The sequence below is a fragment of the Argiope bruennichi genome, chromosome 7 (assembly GCF_947563725.1).
Source record: "Argiope bruennichi chromosome 7, qqArgBrue1.1, whole genome shotgun sequence".
Taxonomy (NCBI): domain Eukaryota; kingdom Metazoa; phylum Arthropoda; class Arachnida; order Araneae; family Araneidae; genus Argiope; species Argiope bruennichi.
Genome location: NC_079157.1, coordinates 20,636,101 through 20,654,096, shown reverse-complemented (window position 1 = coordinate 20,654,096; position 17,996 = coordinate 20,636,101). Strand labels below are relative to the sequence as shown.

The 17,996-nt window shown below is 29.9% G+C and overlaps 1 long non-coding RNA gene across 1 annotated transcript; it reads right to left on the bottom strand.

Annotated features, from left to right (window-relative positions):
* Positions 1-4,975: 4,975 nt before the first annotated feature.
* Positions 4,976-16,339, bottom strand: LOC129976517 (uncharacterized). The gene is made up of 5 exons (XR_008785152.1): positions 16,222-16,339; positions 11,368-11,533; positions 10,573-10,736; positions 5,913-5,998; positions 4,976-5,357 (listed from the first exon to the last, which is right to left on the bottom strand). It is a non-coding gene; the product is annotated as an uncharacterized LOC129976517 (long non-coding RNA).
* Positions 16,340-17,996: the final 1,657 nt, after the last annotated feature.

The following is a 17,996-nucleotide window of genomic DNA, read 5'->3' as shown; positions in this document are numbered from 1 at the left end:
CAATTGCAAACCTATCTGAGTTAAGTATACGGAATAAGATATTTATACTTAGTGAATGGTGTACTTACCATCACTAATCTCATCTATTCAATTCAGTTCTTCGAAAGGAAATGTACCTTAATATTGAACGATTATATTTCGTTTGGGTCAATTCAGAATACTTTAGTTCAAGGCGCATTATTTCAGTAATTTGTGCAAAATCATATTTGGATATTAAAGGAAGGAGGGGGAAGGTAACCTTTGACTTCGTGGTAAAGCACCAGCAAGCGAATCCATTATACGAAAATTGTAACCTGTATTTGGACTGATGTGTTCTTACTTAGTCGAAGTCAAAATGTCATCTCACTGGTGTGGTGTTAAATAAAAGAGAGCAAAGACTGTAACATCTAAGGAATTTTTTTCATTAATTAACCATAATTAAATCTTGACAGATCTTTTACAAAATAATCGTTTCAGAAATGTGTTACAGGCAGGCAATAAAACTAAATAAAATATGAATATTTAAGGAGGTAAAAAGATTAGTGATTTCGTGGCAAAATACACAATCCAAAAATTCGATTTCCAGTGAAGATTCGAAATTTTAGAGTGCCATTTTCACCGAAAACAACATTTTCTTTTTATCCAAATTATGAATCTATGTCAGATTTTGAAATTGAATCCATTCAAAGGTTGGCTGTCAGTCTAATTTCTTATATTTGTACCTGCAACAACTGAAAAATGCAATCATTTCCAAATGAATGATATATGGCATGCGATCTATGTATTATAGCATTAGTTCTATGTCTAATTTCAGTTTCAATCTGTCAGAGAAAGGTCTTTTAAAATTCCTATCATATTAGATTTTCGAATATGATAGGAATTAGGTTTTTTCGAATAGGATAGGAATTAGGTTTTTTCGAAAATGATAGGAATTAGGTTTTTTCGAATATGATAGGAATTAGGTTTTTTCGAATATGATAGGAATTAGGATAGGTTTTTTACTTATGTAATAAAAACCTGCCAGAGATTAAGAGCCATAAAATAACCAATGATCCCAAGACAGATTGAATAAAAGCGCTGAATTTATGCCAAACGTCAATCTCCTTTATCCATTTTTCGTCGATTCTATGCAAGTCATTCGTAATTTTTCTCAATGACATTATTTATATTTTTTGTCTTTGAGAAAACAGAGCATTTAATTTGTTCTGTAAAAAAAAAATAAAAAAAATAGGGATAGTCTGATAGATTTTGGAATTATTTTAAAAACTTTCGTGAGCCTGATATTTCCTTGGAACAAAAAAACTTACTTTTAGAATATAGGTTTTGTCAAATAATGATATTGGTGAGTAGAAATGACATATAATTATATTAATTAAATAAAACGGTATTAATCAATAAAACAAAAATTTAAATAGATTAAAATATTTATTTTCATAACTTATCGCATGCATAAGACGTAAACATTTTTTATTGTTTCATGGAAAATGTAAGAAATCTCTTGGTATGGTGTGTAAGGATCATCAATGATAAGCGTAAGAAAGTGTAAACAAATGGTTTGCGAGCCATCAGTCACATCTTTGTTTCTATAAGGTAACAATGAAGATATAAACAAAAACAATTTTAGAAATTTCCCTTAATTTTTTTAAAAACATTATATTATTCAGTTAGTTGCAATTTAATATATGTTTGGAGATATTAAAATTCATTTTCTGTGAGTACTTTCACTTAAATACGCAAGACATGCACAGAAATTGCGTATCAATGTTGTAAGACTCGAAATCCCACAGAGAACAATGAAGAGCGGCAACTTAAAATATAATATATAATATTATTATAAATCTATTAACATGTTCTAAATAATGTTTTCATAACATGAATGTACGAGTGAGCACCCAAATTAAAATTTCGGGAAACACAGCTAAATGATTTTTTTTCTGGATAAGCATCCAGGTCAAGTTTTTACTTGCGAAATCAGAACGGATGTGGAGGAAAAAAAATCTGTAGAGAGAAGGGACATTAGATTTGAAAATGGATTTTTTTTATATATAGCAGAATATCGGCTTATGACATTTTAAACGAAATTCTGTCCAAATGTTCAATTTATTATATACTCTGGGTTATTTAAAAGAAGCGCATTTAAAATATTTCTAACTAACAATAAAAGATAGAAACATGCGTACAATTTTCTAAATACTTTTTTTTTTTTTTGCATTCAAACTGAGTTCCATTTATTTTGCATCAAACGTCAATGAACGAATTGAGCACATTTCTTGCTATACTATGAAAAACTGGTCCAATATTACCCATCTCAATGATAGAAATTAAATTCTGCACATCATGAAGGGTAGTAAGCACAGGCGATGCATACTCTCTTATCTCTTACCTACATGCAGCTATCCCCTTAGACATGGTTACATTTCTTAAAGTTACAATCAAAAGAAATTGAGATGCGATCAGCATCCTCATATAATTTGACAAATGTCTTTCTTTTGTAGGTGCAACCATATTCTACGAATTTCCTGTACATTTCCTGTACATCCTATCGTACATTAAGATACCAACTGCAAATTTTTTTTTATGTGTCAGGGTTTTGTTGGGCTAATAAGAAAAACACCACAACAATGGTTTCATTCTTCAAATACAGCCGATTACAAAACAATGTTTCCTGTGACGTCGTATTTTCGCTTAAACAAATTACAGTGTCGTTTTCACCGGATTATTCGATCTCAAAAAATATCCCTCCATTCAGTGATGTACCATATATCTCCCTATCTGTTATTGTTGGCTAGAAATAAATAATTTAAACTTGCTCCGACTTGGAGCAACCATGCGCATCAAGATTATTGCAAGACTGATAGTCGAAAGGATGCATTATATATCTTTTACTGTACAGTGAAGTTAATCAGCCTTGGAGCTCAAAGTGCACCAGCATCTCGTTTTCATCTCCCTTCAAACAAGCATTCATTGTGCACTAAATCCAAAAGCCAAGTTGAACTTCCCTGGAATTGAAGCGCATTCGAATGATTTCGATAGCCTTTTTCAATCCACGCCATGCCCAATTCTAACTTTTTTTTTTTTTTTTTTGCATAAATGACTGATTACTTGTTGTAGTTGTCCTATTGGCGTGGATAGGATGAATTATGGATGCCCATTTTCAACCGATCCTCTGAAGTCTTCCTGAAGCTTCACTTAATGTACATAATTATATCATTCCGGATTCACAATAAATAATCTGTACTTAAAGCAGTTGCTTTACTTTGTGTTTGCAACTTAATGCAACAAGTCTAATTTTATATAAATGTTTGTTTTTGCTCAGTTATATTAGTTTACTACTATAAGACCTTATAACTATGAACAAGACATCTTAAGTATTTTAAGTAATTATGTAAATTTGAGAAATAATGAATTAACTTCTTGTTTCAGGAAGTTGAGAAACATTTTAAAGTTCATGATGAAAACAGATTGTGTTGCAACAATTTGCAAGAAATTCACTAGAACTTTCGCAGACAAATTAAAAAACCCAAGACTCGAAGAAGGCACCGTTTCCATTCTTTTCCCCCCCATCAAAAAAAAAAAAATAAAGTTGCACATCGCTGAAGATAAATTTTGAAGGAAGGATTGTTGGAGTTTCATCTTTTGAATCGAATGTTGAGAAAGAAAAAAAAAAAAATATTTGATATGTGGTTATTAATAAATCTGTACCAATCATCGCTTATTAAATTACCTTACATTAGGAATTAGAGTTTCCTAAGCATTATGGGTTCAAAACAAAAGAAAAAATAATTCTTTAATTATTTCTTTAAAATACCTCATTTATTCTAAATTGAGTAGAATAAAACAAATTATGACAGTATATTAAATGGTCATTCGGATTCGTAGTAAAATTAGTCTTGCAGAGTACAAATTTGTTCTTGATATAATTTGTCATCTAGTGTCTTATATTTAATTCCTGCGGCATGCACTTTGCTTTACCCTATTCTTTTAGTTCATCACCACTTGCATGCAAATTTATCCATAATTCAAGCAATTTAATATTGTCAAATCCTATTACAAATCGGAATAGTCAGCACAGTGTTAAAATTACGAATGCTTGAACATCAAAATAAATGTTTCTTATACTATCCAAATGTTTTTGAAACATAGCAATGATGATCATTATGTTTTTATTACTGCTTAGAGAGATTCATAAGAAACCATTCATACAGTAAGTGAGCTTATATTAATATTCAGCTCACGATAATATCTAAAGTTCTAAAAAAAAAAAGCAAAGTGTAATAATGAAACTAATTCAAGATCACGATCTAGAAATGAAATATCGGACTTTATCGCTGTCGATACATCTCTGAAAAAATAATTTCTAAAATAATGGAAACGACTTCAAACATTGTTTAGTCATTAGTCTAAAATTAAAGAAGTAAACAAAGCTTCAAAAAAATGCAGAAAATCCGAAGTTAAGTGTTCTTAGTTAAAAGAACTCATAAATCTACTTTAGTTTTCCATTTTAAAAGTAATATGAAAAACTGACAATTTTTATAAAAAATTGTTTGCCGAAATCGGGATTAAACAAAATTTTTAATTTTCATTTCATTTCCCGAAGTACTGTATAATTTTTTTATGCACAATTTGTATCCGAAGCAAATTTTACAAATTCGCTTGCAGTTTTAGAGTAAAGCATTTCTTTTAATTGATTTAACAATTTACAGCATTCTATACACAGCAATAAGGTTTAATATTTTTTTAGCATCATTGAAATAAATTTACAAAAGCGTATGTTAGTAATGATTCGTTATCCTATCAATCGTTTCAGCTCAAAGGTCACGATTATACTTGCAAAGACGCCGAAGCAACATAAGTTATTTCTAATAATGAAATTGTGTTGTACAAAATAAATTTTAATATTGTTACGAACATAAATCAATTCCTCAAAAACTCTAATAGGTTCCCTTGTAAGGTGTTATGGTGACACAATCAACAGGCATCAGTAACAAATAGCGATGTTTATTAACACAAATACACGGAAGACAAAGACACTGCCCAGACGCACGTAAGCAATAAACAATAGCAATTCTAGCAGACAGCAAGAAACATAGCAGAACAACAATGATAGGCAGCTCGAAGTAGCCAGGGAGAGAACTCGTTCCACTAATTACCTGAACTGTACTCAAAGAACTGCCTCGAGGTCTCGCGGCTTCTAGTTCACGTGGTACAGCAGTAAAAGATCTTCAGTCGTGACCTAATAAACATAAATTTCTTGAAGGTTCTATTATCATCCATTCTGACACTGGTTTTGCCGAAGTCCGGGAGTCATAGATTCGTCGGCATCCGATCAGTGTCCGGTAGAGCTGGCCGTAAAACTTTCCTTCCAACAGTGGAACTAACTGCTGGGAGCAACATTACAGATTAGTAAAAATATTTTGTATTTTTTTCACATATATTTTGCCATGAAATGCGCATTCTCAATCAAAGCGATTTTAAACTTCTTGATATGTTAAAGATAATACATGGTGATACGAATTTACCATAAGTTTAAGCTGGTTCATTTCAATTTTTTTAATAAGTGGACTGTATTATTTAAAATCAAAGACAATTCGAAAGCCAACTTTTTATTTCATCGAGGCGCAACGCCCCCGCAACGAACTCGGTACGAAACTGTTTTTGAAAGCTGATCCCATGTCTGCAGGGTTACAATAATTTTATCGCTGAAGCCAAGTCAGCGCATGGTTGCAAGATTCTTTAACAAAAAGCGCCAACAAGGCGGTAACACATGGAAAAATGTCATGAAATATCACTAAATGTAATAGTTTGAAATGAATACCAAAATAAAGAATTTATATACAAAGTTTTAAAATAAAAAAGCAGAAAGTTTGATTTTACAGTTTTTAGTATTGCATACATAGGATAATGGCCAAACACATTAAAACTGATGCACTCACATTTTTAAAAGTCATGCATTAGAAATGTAAATAGGTGATAATTCGTTATATCAGCAATTGGATCTTCCAGGCGGTCATGGTTACACCTAGAAAGAATGAAGATGATAGACATGACTAATAAATTGTATTGATATCAAAATGAATTTTTTATTTTTTTTATAGATTTAGAATGAAAAATATTCTTTAATTGGTTTAACGCTTTTCTATATTACATACATAGCAATAACGGTTGAATATATATTCAATATCACCGAAATAAATTTTACAAAAGTCGTACGATGTAAATGAAGAGAATGCTGGATTTCTTTATTATAGAAATGAAGAATTCTGGAAATTCACGATTATTCCTACAAGGAATGAATAAGAAGTAAATAGTTGATGAACAACACAAGTTATAAAAAACAACTAGAAATACTGTTCTTAATACTAATCATTAAAAAAGGAATATGGATGCGTAGACATAATTAAACTCATGCTGAACTTCAAAGCAAGCAGTATTTGAAGCATTCACATTACCCAAAAATTTAAATGAAAATCAGAATGCATTATATTGCACATATTGTATTGAAAATTCTGTTAATGTTGACAAATAATTCTTAGACGAAAATTTGTACTTTATCAAAATAGTACCTCTCATAAATTTTTCATCCGAAATTCACTTCGGATTAAATTTTTTTCGAGCTTCCCATTTTGAAATGAATGATTGCTTTCAGAACATCGTTTTTCATTTTTACGTCTATTTGGGGTTTTTTTCTTACGTCTTTAATATGTCTATTATCTCAATCGCCAAACATAATTATGTCACAATGTAAACAAAGGCTATTTATATTCACTGTGGGGTTTGGCGAGGAAACTGTTCTTTACTTTACTAAAGAAGTTTTAAAATGGCTTGAGCGTTTAGTTCCAATATTTAGTTTTAATAAAAGTTATGTTTAAATCGGTTCAATTTTCGTTTGGTTTAATTATATTAACGGTCCTTTTTAAAACACTAAGGCAATTTTGGGACGGACCTCGTAATTTTGAACTGTGATCGGATGACGAAAACGACACCTGATCTGGAACACCCTCTCCAAATTTCAACACCACGCTAGTGGGAGGATGTTTGGCTCCAACGGATTTTACCTGCACCAGATCCACTTACGCGACCTTTCTTCGGTTTGTATCGGGTCTAGAACTTGAAACCCTCCGGTTCCAAAGCCGAGACCTTGTCACCAGGGAACCGCTGTCCCGTTTAAAACGGGGAGGAGCCACCTAGAAACATTCTCCTCTACTCAAAGAATGATTTTATTCCTCCCCCATCCTACCACAAAAAATGTGGACCTTGCTCTATAGAAGTTTTATTTCATTTAAAGCCATTTGGATTTTTATTTTCTTTCAAGGGAATTTGAGTATTTAGCACTTATATAAAAATTGCAGAATTTTAGCAAATAAGTATTACTAATAATCGATCTTGGTACGAATCTAGTTTGCAAAGTTCGTTGATTAATCGTTGGTAAGCCGTTAGTAACCAGTATCTGAGCACTGATTACGTAATCTTTCGCAAAAAGAAAATAAAATTTCTTAGAATTGCTATCTAATTTCATTCATTTAACACATTACAGATTTCAGGTATCATATTTGATACACATCTACGGCGAGTTTTAGATTCTAAACCTACGCGTCTAAATTTTACATACAAAACTTGTGTACAAATTTTTATCTACCTTTTTAAGTTTTGTATAACCTTTCACTTGTACAATGAAAGAAAATTCTCAAAGGATTTCATACAAAATTTTATTAATAACTATAAGTTTAAATACCGTATAAGAAAACTTCAACTATTCAACTCAAAACATTGAGTTGCCGCTCTCAGTAGACATACCAATATTTGCTCTTTCTTTACCTAGAAAGGTCTAAAACAAAATTTTACAATAATCGGTTTCGATTTTTACGATTTCGATGTTTTGCACTTCTTATACTATAAAGTAATAAAAAATACTGGCAGGTGCTAGATTTTCCCCTATATAAATAAGTACTATTCATTAACAATGCCATCGCTCCTTTAACAATGGCTCTGGTGCTATAAATTCTGGTGCTATTTTTTCGACTCAATCTTTCGAAGAAAAGAATCATACTTCGAGTAACAACGTGTGCATATTTTTTTCGAATATTCCTAACATATAATATTCAAACCAAGAATTTACATCAAGAATTCAACCTAACCTAAAAATAATCTCCAACATGGCACATCTCTTCCTTGATATGGTGTTTTAAACTGCTAACGATGTCCTAACCGCCACTACTAATGTGACTGCATTCTCAGAAAGCAAACGTCTCCAATTTGCTCCAAACTGAAGCTTGTCTACCAGGCATTAGAAAAAGCACACAGATCGAGAAGACACAGTACACACGTTCGAGGTAAAATATTTGAAGGACGTAATCGACGACTCGCATATTTATTGGTTCCTCTTTAGAATAGTGCCTTATTCCTTCTGATATTTATCGACGAAAGAAGATTTGGATTTACTTAACCGTTTTTTTATAGTCGGATATCTTCTGATAGTGAAATTCTAGTAGTCTAGGAAAATTCAAGTAAAAGCAAGGCTACCTCCAGTCAGAAGGAATTTTCCGGTATTGCCGTTTCTTATCTTTCATGTTCTGGTTAAGTGAAAATTTATCAAATTACTCTACAGACAGACGACTAGAAACAAATTAACTTGTGTCAAATCTGATATTTAATATTATCTTATATCTTGAAAGTTTATTTTTAAATCTGAAAAAGTTTTAAAGATATTTTCTGATAAAGTTTACAACCCTTTTCATTTACTGGAATTCAGAATTGATTCAATTTTGTACGACAATATTATACAGATTTTATTTTTCAAAGGGTTTATTAAGAGACATTTTTGATCACTTTAATCCGTTGTGTTGTAATTGGATATTTAGGAGCTCATTATCGCTGCTTTCTTTCTATATTTGTTTATTTAAAAGTTGGCCTAAATATTTCACTGTATACGACTCCTTGCGACTAGACAACTGTATAAAATAAAGAATTCTTGATAGTTACAGAAGTAATTTTATTGACTGAAACAAATAAACTGATATTATTCCAGTAGTTTAATATTTTTGAACAGAAAACTGAAGTTAATGATGATCAGACCAAACGTTATTCAATAATTGCATGAATTATCGCATAAATAACGAAAAACTTCTCTGTAATGCGCATAAAATAGAACGATTTCTTTTTCTGAACACAGATTTTTAATGAACATATTTTTGTTCGATTTCAGCAAAAATCTCTCTTCAACTGAATGTTTAAGCGCTTTCGCATCAATTTATATTTTACATCAGATGATGTAAAAATAGGGAGATACCTAGTGAAGGGAACAATACTAAATTCCCTGATGAATTTTATGTCAGCTTTTAGGAAATTTTAACTTTAATTTGAAACAAAAGTTATTAAAATTGAATTATTCAACTTTTACAGAAGCTGACAGAAAGTTTCTGAAATGCATCATACAAACCACTAGGACAGCTGAAGGAACCTTTATTATGACTAAAATGACTTCCTTAATTTGAAATATTAAATATATCTAGCTGAAGAAGATATTACGAAACCTTACTACATAAATCAATGAATTGAAAAATTCAGAGTATTAATTCCAGCATACTTGCTAGTCGCCTAAGTCAGCTGGCTATCAAGGAGGAAAAATGAATAAAACTAAATTATTTTTTTTTATATCAGAAAAGAATGGTAAGGGAAAATAACGTTATAAGTTTCATTTAAGTATGATTTTTAGTAATTTAATCGAATTTGAATTATAAAATTTGCTCTAAGGCCATGAAAACTTGCATGTTTCTCCAATGTTCTCCTTTGCTGTTGGTCTATTTTCTACGGGCGCTGAAATTTTTTTTTGATACGTAAAGTAAATTTTGTTGGATAAAATATTCATTTTCATTAAAAGAAGCAAAAACAAGAAGTTCTTAGTATTGAATCTCTCATATACTTAAGCACCTTAGAATATCTCAAAAATCAATTTTTTTTTTATTTCAATGTTAGTAATCAAAATAAAAACAAAATTTATCTTTACATTAAAACAAATATTTTAGTTAATGCTAAATATTTTAATACCGACTTTCTTTTCAGTATACATGCCTTATATTTCGAAATGTAATTTTGCAATTTAAAATTCCAAGAAAATTTCTAGTAATTAGATATTAAAATACTTTTTTTTAATTAGGATATGAAACTGGTATTTACATATAATTAGGCATACAATAACATTTTATTAAAATATCTAAATTGCTTCATAAAAAGGCAAAGAAAATGGCGTTGTTTATTTGAAAAATATCTTCATCTTCTATTAAATAAAAATGTCCGTATCTCGGTTTTTATTTTTGGAAATTAGGGTATAGTTACATTTAAGTGCTGAAGTCGCAAGCCTAAAAGGATAAATTTATTAATTTAGCAGTTTTTTTTAAAGCGTCTCAAGTAAAAAAAAAAGAAAAAAAGAAATAAAAATTTAAATTCGATAATTTTTTAGAATTTAAAAAATTAACTGAAACACAGCATTTTTTAGTTAAGAATAAATTGAAATTGCATTATATGAATATTGAACTTCTTAATAACAGGTATATTATTAAAAATTGAATAAAAAATTGGAAAATGTTAAATGCTTACACAAGTTTTCACAGAACCTAAAATTTGTCAGTTGAAAAAACTTGTATTTCTTTTCAGAAGACTTCAAAAATTTTACGCAGCTATGCTTTCGCAAAACGGTGCTTGCTGTCGGTAAAATATATGAGGTCATTGCTGGCCCTCCTTCCTTTCATTAAATCCCATGCCTAAATAATAATGAGATTTACTAGAAAATAAATTCAAATTAAATATAAAAAAATCACATGCAACCAAGTATTTTCCTTGGCTTTGAAAATATTTATAAGCAAACTCATCAGCAGGCACATGGAAAACATTTTTTCAAAAATGTTTTGTAAAGTAAAATTCAATACCAAAAAGTAGTAACTAAAAATTGTTAATAATCAATAAAGTAACAGTTAAAAATTCATGAATATTTTTTTCAAATATTGATTTAATTGATTCCTTTAAATTCAGAATAAGCCCCCATCTTTAAAGGTAATAAATTAATAAGTAATCATAATGAAAAATTCTCAAATAATGTAAAGTAATCGAGAATTAAAATATCAGATATTTTCAAAATCAATTGAAAATTTATTAATTTATCGATTCAAAATTGCATTTTTTCAAAACTGAAAATTTGATATTTTTAATAAAAAGAATTATCTAAACATCGTTTGATAATGAAAATTTGAATATCCAATTTTTATTGAATTGAAATGTTACTTAACCAAACTGTTAATTAATAAGCAATAGAATATGCACGTTACAGACACATATGGATAATTAACAATATTTCTTTTCTTTTGAAATATTCAAAAGAAATTTTCATGGGCTTACTTTGAAAACTTGGAAATCTTCCTTCCAGTTCAAGGAATTTGTGTTGCCAGAAAATTTTAAAGATTCCTTCGTCCCTATTGACATGGGTCAATAGGTGTTTGAAAGTTGCCTTCTAACGAAGGGATCAAAAATTTCTCAATTAACATTTTGTCTGGCATTGTTGGATCTGTTAGGAATATATGGAAAATATATATTTATAAGAATAACCATGGTTTACAAAATCAAAAACCAAACAACAACAACAAAAAAAAAAACATGATAAAAATAAATAATATGAAATATTAAGAATATATAGAACGATGTAATCTTAATATGTTGAATTTAAACATTTTAATGCGAAGGCTATAGCTGAACTGCATCCTAGATTTATGTATATACTTCACTAGGTATATTATTTCCGATTCTGAAGAATCTAGCTGGGCGGCTATCACCAAAAGTTCGTCGCCAACTCCCTAAGGAAGATGTAATTTCTACTGCCTCCCGCCCTCTGCATCAGTTGTTTATCTTCAATAGGGCCAATGAATGCTATCGCTGTTCTGATTGTTCTTTGTTATGTTCGCTTCATGCTACGTTTGCAATAATTGTAGCTCGCTCAATTTTTGGTCTCAAGAAATTATGACAAAAATTGCACGTGTCGTAAAAAATATATATTACAAAATGTATTGTCGCGTTTTTTCACTATATAATAGAGAAAAAAAATAAAAACCCCGTTATTTTGCAAAACAGCAACAACAAAGAATCTGAGTTAATATTACGACTTTCAAAATCTGAAACCTTAAATATATTTAGCAGAAGATATTACGAAACTCTACAGCATAAATTGATGGATTCAGAGATTATTAATTCCAGCATACTAGCTAGTCGACTAAGTCAGCTGCCTACCAAGGATGAAAAATAAAACTGATTTTTTTTATATCGGAAAAGAATCATGGTAAGGGGAAAAATAACGTTATAAGTTTCATTTAAGTATGATTTTTAGTACTTTAATCGACTTTGAATTATAACATTTGCACTAAGCCCTTGAAAACTTTCATAAATTTCTTCAGTGTTCTCCTGATATTTTGTTAATGGTCTATTTCCAAGGGGCGCTGAAAAAATTATCCAACGTAATTATTTTACGTATCAAAATATTTCAATTTCATTTAAGAAAAAGCAAAAAGAAGAATCCTTAGTATTAAAATTCTCATACACTTAAGTCCCTTAGAAAATCTCAAATCTCAATTTTGTTTTCATTTCAATGTTAGTATTCAAAATAAAGACAAAATTTATATTTACATTAAAACACATTTAACCAATACTCAATATTTTCATACATTTTTTTTCAGAATACATGCTTTAAATATCATAATATAATTTTGCAATTTAATAGTCCAAGAAAATTTTTAGTAATAATTAGGTATAAGAATACATTCTTATTAGGTATAAAAATAGTATTTACATACAATTAGTTATAAAAACGCTTTATTAAAGTGTCTAAATTTCTTTCCAAAAGGACAACAAAAATGACTGTTTATTTGAATAATATCTGCATCTTCTGTTAAATAAAAATATCCGTGTATCAGTTTTTATTTTTGTAAATCAGTGTCCGTTTCAGTATTCCGAGATAACCACTTTTCAGTCGCATTAAGGGGAGAGACGAGAAAGAATGCGGACATTTCTGGAATTCTTCGTCAGTTTTTTTATCTTGATTTCGGTCCTATTATATACTTTTATTGTTCAATTTTTGTCCGTATTATTTTAATTCAGTTTCAGTAATCCGAACTCATTTTTTTGTTAATTGTAAACATCCCCGCCTTTCATCTTTCCTCTAACCCCTATTTTAACGTATTAAACCCATCCTAACTCATGCGCAAAAGCGCGAGGGGTTTCGAGTTCGTTGTCAAACAATTGTTTAATTTAAGTGCTGAAGTTGCATGTTTAAAAGATAAATTTATAAATATATTGATTTAACAATTTTTTTTAAGCCCAAAAGGAAAAAAAAAGATACAATTAAAATTTGATCAATTTTAACAATTGGAAAAATTACTAACACGATGAAATACTGTAATTCTTAGTTAAAATTTTTAATATATGAATATACAACTTCTTAATAACAGGTATATGCATTATTGAAAATTTAATTAAAAAATGGGAAATCGTAAATACTTATGAAAGTTTTCACAAAATCTAATTAGTTAGAAAATACTTGTATTTCTTTTCTATTCATTTTATTTTATTTTTATTTATTTTACACAGCTATGCTTTCGCATAGCTGTTATGAAGGATTCCCGTTATCCGTGTAATACTTCACGTTCATTTGTCACCAACTTTCTTCCTTTCAGAAGAACCCACGCCTAAAAAATAAATGCGGTTTACTAGAAAATAAATAAATTCAGGTGAAAAAAATACATTCAGAAATATTTCCTTCAGCTTTGAAAATAACTAAACAAAATTTCATCAACAGACACATGGAACATATCATTCCAAAAAGTTTCGAAAAGTAAAAATCAGTTTTTAATTACAAATATTTTTGGTATTAAATATTCAAAAGGCAATTAAAAATTCGAAATAAGTGAATATTTTTTTTCAAATATCGATTTCTTTAGATTCGCAAGCTTTAAAATGACAGAAATGCACGATTATAAATTCGGCAGAAGAACTAGAAGATGTGTACTGGCCCGAGTATTTCCGATTGGAAGGTTAAAGCGTGACCACATAATTTCTCATGACTGGATTTCGCAAGGGAAGTTAGTCATTTATGCAGATAGTACAGTTTTTAATCTGATGAAGAGTTTGTTGTAGGTAGATTTAGAGCTGTGCATGAAGATTTCATCTCCGTTGAATCTTCCCTCCGATTCATAAATGGGGCAGGTTGTAGATTTGAAAATAAATATTTTAATAAAAGCTTAGGTAACTTTTAGTCAAAATGGCTTAAGAAAATCCGAGGGAGAAATTTTCCCAGACTCTGAAAAATTCTTACAAATATTGTTTAATAAATCCATGCCTTCGCGATTCAGTTCCTTATTGTAAAAATGAAAGTAATAAGGGGAATATTAAGTATAACTGATTTCATTCTTTATTGCATCCTATTCAACCGAGGTTGAATTCAGAAGTTGATAAACAGAAATGTAATCGTCCGTTTGAGGCATTTTTTTTTGTTCAAAGATTCATTAAAAAATTAACGATCATAAAAACACATACTTTAAAAAATATCACTTCAAAATATCACAAGATCAAACATTATTCGATATAAAGGAAACAACTTAATAAAGGGAAGTATTTAAAATATTTAATTAACTATCTTATTTCACTCAACAAAGAATCAACATAAATTCAAGATGCCATCAAGAACATTAAGTATTTATTTGCTCAGAGTCTCATGGTCAAAATATTTCTTGAGCCAGAGTATCTACGAGCTAAAGGTACTTCAGGCAGACTCATACTTGAAAAAATTCAAAGCCACATATTTGCTAATATATTGTAGCAAATCGCAAAACTCTGGATGTCAAAGCAAAAAGTTACAAATACATAAAGCGCAAATGTAAATGCTTTAACCTAGAATAACGCCATTTGATTTTAGAAGTGCTAGAAAAGGGATCCTGTAAAAATTACTATGCATGCAAACGTCATTTCCTTATCGTCTTGAGCATATCAATGGTTTACGATTTTGCTCTGGCCTCCAGCTTTGAATTCATTAAGCAAATATGCATTGGAAAACATGCAAATTCATCTGAAGTAGGATACAAGATATTTAAGATATTCTTTGGATATACGCTATCTGCCCAAACTTTTGCCGTTAGAGATCGAAAACGTTTTACGAACAATTCATGAAGATCTTAAGATTACTATTCTCAGAGAATAGTAGTTGCTTAGAAATATAAAAACATTATATAGTAGACTGCGAAATTTACCTAACAAAAGCGAAAAATCAAGCTAACATCTCGATTCTTTTTAAGTTAAAATTGGATTAAATCATTCGTTTCCGGAATGTATCGTCTTACCGATTGAGATTAAAATAGATTATCAGAGATATACGTATATTAATTGCAATTCAGTATCGAATTTAAGCTGAAGAATTTAATATCAATTTCAGTGCTTGAGAATACGATGTCAGTATGGCTTAGGAATTTAACATTAAACATTAACAATAATTAAAGGTTAAAATCCCCAAAAAGAAATTTCAATGAGCGATCACTGACACATGCAATTGGGCCAATTATTTAACCTGAAAATAATTTCCATCTAGGCATCATTCTTGCTTATTTATTGACGATTGCAAAGTATTTCGGAAAGCAAAGTCAAGAAAATCACGACGGTAAAACTCGTTTTATAGTAGAAACGACCGTACTGAAATAATTTGTCTTTGATATTTCACGAGAAGTTAAAAATATTGTCCAACAACTAGAACTACAAATTTCAACTAGAATACATATTTTATTTTCAATATTGGTTAGGGATTTTCATTCATACAAAAACGGAAAGCATACCCGATATATTTAAAAAGATACCCGTGTATGTCTGGCTCCAATCTTTACTTTAACCTTTTTGCTACTAACGGGACGCATGTCCCCTTCACAATTTAAAATGATAACAATTTTAAACCTGTGTAGAAATTAACTTCGGTGCTCTGAAGACTCATATATCCCAATTCGTTTTTATGTTGATTAATATATATTAAAAATAAAATGAAACTTCTAGTTAAGGTCATTCATATTTAAAAAGTTTAACTTGTCTATAGATCTGAATATCCATCACTATACAATAAATGAATTGAATATAACATAAACGAATCAGACGCAGGATACGAGATGAAAAGAATGAATAACTACAGGATGAATTCAGGCTTATCCTATAACAAAATTAAAGCTTTCTTACCACACACCAATAAAAAATTCTGCACATCAGATGAAATAAGTGTTCTTCAGAATAGCAATGAGAAGCGTTTAATTAAAATCAAAATTTAACAGTAGTTGAATAGCCCGTTACTCAAAACAGTATTAAAGTATCTGAAGTAAAAGTACGTAATGAAGAATTTATACTCCACGAATAGTGTACTTACCATCAATAAATCTTATCCATTCATTTCAGTTCCTATAAAACCAATATACCTAATTCTTGAACAATTTTATTTTTTTCGGGCCATTTCAGAATAGTTTAGTTCTTTGCGCCCTATTTCGTCATTTTGTTCAAAATCATCGTTGTATATTAAAGAAAGAAAGGAGGGTGGCTGATCTTGGGCTTCATAGTAAAGAATCGCCCAAAGAAATCCATTATACAGAAGTTCTATTCTCTATATGGATCTGGTGAGTGCTGAGTGAGTTGAAGTCGAAATGTCATCTCACTAGTGTGGTGTTAATTTTTTGAGAATTATGGTTTTGCCATCTCAGGTGTTTTCTTTATCAGTTGATCAAGGCCCAAACCTTACTGATATCTTCCAAAATGATCTTATTTGTTAAAAGAACAAGTTAGAAATACAACAATACTGAATAAAATATGAGGAAATAAGGAGGAGAAAGACGTAGTGACTTAAAGATGCGACCTAGAAATTAATTTCCAACGAAGATTCGAATTTCCAGAATGTGCCATTTCTGTGAAAATTAAAAATTTTGTGTCCTTCTTCTAAGGATATGAATTCTTGAGAAGGGAAAATGTAAATTTCTAACCATTTTTATTCGATCACCAATCAAAATGATGACTCCGTGGTGAAATGATCTTGCTCGAACTGTTTGAAAATGCTCCGGAAATGCTACATTTGAAGCTTTTTACTTTCTCCAATACGAAGAATACCGAGGGAAATGTATTGTAGTAGTGAAAAAACTCGGATTTGAGATTTTGACAAGCCTGAATGTTTCAGTCCCCCCTGAGTCAGAGAAACACATATTGATCGTTATGTGAGCATGATTACACGAAAGTATTTTGAGTTTTACAGATGAAATTTGGTGTAAAGAGTATATGCCAAATACGCAGATTTTTAGCGAATCTTGAAAGAAATTCTGAGGAAATAAGTGTGTGGTTTTAATGTACAAGTGAAAATAATAATTATAAAGTATACATGGATATATAGATGCCATTTTGTATACAGATTTTTCTGTCTAATCTGTAAATCCTTATAAAATTAGAAAATAAATTCATCCAGTTGTTGATCGTGTATCAACTTCAACTTTTGTACTTTCTGATCCTTGTAGACTTAATAACTGAATGTGAATGATCGTTCAAATGAAATTTAGTTTATGATTTGGGATTACATACTAAAATGCATATGATGATTACATATCTTTGATTAAAGTGTTTACCTATCAATAGCTTCATGCAAAATTTTAATTTCAATCTTTTAGAAAATGGTCTTTTAATATGTATTTGATTTTCGATAAATTGTATATTAACGGTACGCCAGATATTAATCACCAGAATTAAGAAGGCTGGTACTTGCGCTCAGACACAAATGAGCGCTTTGTATTGACATAATTTAATAAGTAGCAGTAACAGACAGTATAAGAAACTCGAGTTTTGTTCAAAACATAAATGAAGTTTATTTTTTAATTATGGGAAATTGTACTAGATATATATTTCTAACTGCTAAACGATTGATTTACAGCTTCTTTTGCATTTTTATGCATTACATATTTATAATGAGGAAAAAAAATCGATAT